Source organism: Colobus angolensis, unplaced genomic scaffold, assembly GCF_000951035.1.
Source record: "Colobus angolensis palliatus isolate OR3802 unplaced genomic scaffold, Cang.pa_1.0 Scaffold293, whole genome shotgun sequence".
In the NCBI taxonomy this organism is placed as follows: domain Eukaryota; kingdom Metazoa; phylum Chordata; class Mammalia; order Primates; family Cercopithecidae; genus Colobus; species Colobus angolensis.
In genome coordinates, this window is record NW_012116188.1 from 622,982 (window position 1) to 627,504 (window position 4,523).

The window sequence follows — 4,523 nt, forward strand, 5'->3', positions numbered from 1 at the left end:
AAATCCAGGAAAGAGATGCTCATGGCATGCACCAGGGTGTGAGTTGGGAGGTGATCAAAAAAGGAAGGATTTGGGATATATGTGTGTCTGTGTGTCTGTGTGTCTGTGTGTGTGTGTGTGTGTGTGTTTTGAGACAGAGTCTTGCTCTGTTGTTTGGCTGGAGTGCAGTGGCACGATCTCGGCTCACTGCAACCTCTGCCTCCCAGGTTCAAGCAATTCTCGTGCCTCAGCCTCCTGAGTAGCTGGGATTACAGGCGCCGGCCACCTCGCCTGTCTAATTTTTGCATTTTTAGTAAAGAAAGGATTTTGTTATGTTGGCCAGGCTGGTCTCAAACTCCTGACCCCAAGTGATCCACCCACCTCGGCCTCCCAAATCGATGGGATTACAGGTGTGAGCCACCATGCCCGGCTGGATTTTGGATATATTATGAAGATAGAGCAGGGAGGATTTGCTGGCAGCCTGCATATGGGATGGGGAGGAGGAGAGAACTCAAAGGTGACTCACGGGATCTTATTTGTCTCACTCCCTGCCTCGGCTCCCCAGGTCTTGTGGGGAACAAGTTTCTCTTTTCCTTCATGTGTGTCAAATCCTCCTTCTTCCTAAAATTAGCTCCAGCTCTACACTACAGGAGGCTTTGTGTCTTTTTCCTTTACACAGGAAGGGTTTTGAAAAAATTCCTGCTTTCCACCAAGGCATGTTTCTAAAACTATTATTTTATTTGTGTAAAACAACATCCTTATTTTATTTAAATATATATGGGAGAAGAAAAAGAGAGAGAGATGTGAGAGGAAGGAAAGTGAAGGGGAAAAGGAGAAGTAAGAAGAAGAAGGGGGAGAGAATAAGGAAGGAGAAAGGAGGAAAAGGAGGAAGGGGAGGAGGATGAAGAGGAAAGGAAAGAAGAGGAGAAAAGGAAGAGGAGGAGGAAAAGCATGCTGGAATGGAGGGAAAGCAGGCATTCCCCGGAGGCCCAGGACAGCAGCCAGGATGTATAAGCTCCAAGCCAAGAATGGGCCCTTTCACACTGGGCTCTATATTCTCATACATAATTTAAATTCATTACAACAAGGATGTATTGGTATTTGAATAATAAAAATCTATGGCCGGGCATGTGGCTCACACCTGTAATCCCTTGAGGTCAGGAGTTTGAGACCAGCCTGGGCAACATGGAGAAACCCCATCTCTCCTAAAAATATAAAAAATTAGACAGGTGTGGCGGAGGGTACCTATAGTCCCAGCTACTTGGGAGACTGAGGCACGAGAATTTCTTGAACCTGGGAGGCGGAGGTTGTAGTGAGCCGAGATCATGCCACTGCACTCACTGCACTCCAGTCTGAGCAACAGAGCAAGACTCTGTCTGAAATTAAAAAAAAAAAAAAAAAAAAAACTAAACTAAACTAAAGAAAGAGAGGGTGTCAAAAATAAAATATATGGTCACTACATTCAGCTTTAAAGGAGGGAGAGATAAAGTCCTCTGAGGAGGAGGAGGGCCTGGCAGTGAAAGACGGGTCAGCAATGGTCCCTGAGCAGGCAGCATGGTGTCAGGTGTCAGGCATGGGACAGGAAGTCAGAAGACCCAAGTTCTACTCCAAAAGTCTCCTAGGCTGGAGAAACCCTTTAACAGTTTCTGCTTTGGGTGAGGAAATGCTCCTATGTAAAGTGGAAATAAAAAATGCCACTTATAGCAGGGAATGGTGTCGTGTACCTATAGTCCCAGCACTTTGGGAGGCTGATGTGGGAGGATCACTTGAGCTCAGGAGTTTGAGACCAGCCTGGAAAACAGAGTAAGACCATGTCAAAAATAAACAAACAACAACAACAACAACAAAAAACACTTTCATGCCTCAGGTCATTGTATTGTGATGAGGATCACACGAGAGGACAAAAATAAAAATTATGGAAGTCTTTGGAGAAGGATTATGCACTTTACACACACGAGCTTTTACAGTGAATTGCTTGGGAGGTTGCCAAGAATTCGTACAAAGAAACATGAACATCTTTTAAGGAAAATCCCAATGATAGTTCTTCATGTAATAGGGGTAGGACCGTTCCTCAGACTGGATGGGATCACCTAGACACATCAGTGGCCTTTGAGTAAGTCTTGAATCGATGTGATCTTTAGTCATTCTGACTCAGCGGACTTGACTTGGTACTTGACACACCTGATGGAAAATAATTAGAGGAGATTTATCCATGGTCTAACGGAGAAAAGGAAGCTAAAATGATCATTTGAAGCTGGAAAACATTGATCGGCTTCCTCTCCCTTTTCAAAGGCTCCTCCCCGGAGCTTACTTCTTGGAGGACTGGATGGCAGGTGGAGATGGTGAATGGGGTCCTGGCCCACCTGGCAGAGCACTTAAATGGTTAGGGAGCATCGGCCCCCTTTGCTGGAGTCAGCGGAGTGTCCTTCAGCTCTCAGCGCTGCTGTGGGCTTTGAGCGGCCATGTGGCTCTCAGACGAGACATCTATTGACAACCTCAAAGGGCTCCTGCACTGATCAATAACAGCCTGCCTCCCCTGCCTTCAGCTAAAAGCTAAAGAGACGGGCTGGTGCATATATGATCACTAGAATTTAATTATATATCACATTGATTTTTAATTAGAACTGTAGTGAGGACCTCATCTAAAAAAAATGTATATTCCAACAGGCAAATGGGTTTTACTCAATTTATCAAATAACTTGAAGTGCACTGCTCCTTCTCACTTTTAAGCCTCTTGATGAGAAGGAAACCTGCTACGCAAACTCTGCCACGAGGTGAAGACCTTGAAACCTGCTAGCACGTCTCGAAAATTTTTATTCAAGTTCTGTATTTTGGCATGTAAGCCAGACACCTGGAGAAGCAATGACAAGGGGCTTCCATGTTATTTATAACTAAGTCCGATTAACACTGGAAAAGCTCCCATTGGCTCTGATCCTGTCTAATCTCTTTGAGAAGTAGGTCCAGTGACATAGTCTTGCTCTACAATCAGGTCTAGCACCACGGCTTGCCTCATTTGACCCCTGTTTTCTAGCAGAGCTAGGATGCCTCAAAGCTCCCCACGCACCTTCATTTGATTTTTCAAGGCTGCAAGGCAAGAGCTTTGCAAGCTGGAGGTAGACCACAGACCCAGAGCCACAACTTCATCCTTCAAAAAGACCCTATTGGTGCTCACACTTGCAGAGAGGGCCTGAGAGACACGGGCGTTGTCCTCCAGAATCTCCAGGTTTCTCTTCAAAGTTGCTCTGGGACCTAATGGAGTCACACAAGCTGGCTAGTTGCTCACTGTGCAAGGAAGAGGAGGCTCAGATGTCAGCACCAGTCAGTACTGCTGACCAAGGCACATCCAGTCACACAGTGTGGCCAGGATTCCCTCCAGCAAGGAGCCTAATGAATGTGATCTATAGTCGCAAGAATATTAGTGTCACCTACATCCCAGGCACTGCGCTAAACTCTTTGCACAGCTTATCTTCTTTATCCATAGTTCAGAACTGTGAGATAGATCTTCATTTTGCAGATAAGAAAACAATGACTTAGGCCAGGCGCTATGGCTCACTCCTGTAATCCCAGCACTTTGGGAGGCCGAGGTGGGTGGATCACCTGAGGTTGAGAGTTCGAGACCAGCCTGACCAACGTGGTGAAATTCTGTCTGTACTAAAAATACAAAATTAGCCGGGCATGGTGGCGCATGCCTGTAATCCCAGCTACGTGGGAGGCTGAAGCAGGAGAATTGCTTGAACCCAGGAGGCGGAGGTTGCGGTGAGCCGAGATCACACTATTGCACTCCAGCCTGGCCAACAAGAGCAAAACTCCATCTCAAAAAAAGCAAAACAAAAGAAAAGAAAATCACGACTTAGAGGGTGTGAGCAGTCTGCCCAAGTTCACACAGGTGGCAGCGCTAGGACTCGAGCTGCAAAGCTTTTGCTCTTATCCCCTCTTCTTTCCTGTCTCCTGCATCATTGGGTGTGTTCTGCCAGGCACGGTCCGCCACCTCCTCACACCTGCCAAGAACAGCCACAGGAACACAGCCACCGGTGGTGAGAACAGAGCAGCCATTTCCACACTTCCTCTCTGCTCACGCATCCCCTGAGCCCAGTTCGGTTCACTGCCCCACTTTCCTCATGGTGACTCATGCTATATTGACATGAGAAAAATTGCCCTGCCTCCAAGCCTTTTCTTGGGCCCGTTCTCTGCCCAAAATTTCCTTCTTTCTCCTCTCCACTAATTCATTCAATTCATCCAATATTTATTGAGCTTCTACTGCATGCCCGGCACCATGCTACATGCCAGGAATCTCAGACTAAAACATGATAGGCCATTGTCCTTACCCTAGCCAGGTAAACAGACTACTAGAAACAAGGAGAGAAGCCCTGTGACAGACACAAGCAAAGGCAGATACTAAATAATATGGGAGAGATGGGCATGGATGGTTTCCTAAAAGACACCCATCCTTCTGAGCCCAGCCCAAATCCCATCTCCCACTGTTATCATTTCCTTTTCTCCACTTCTCATTCACCTCTCCCAGCCTTCCTCATGCTACGTTGTGT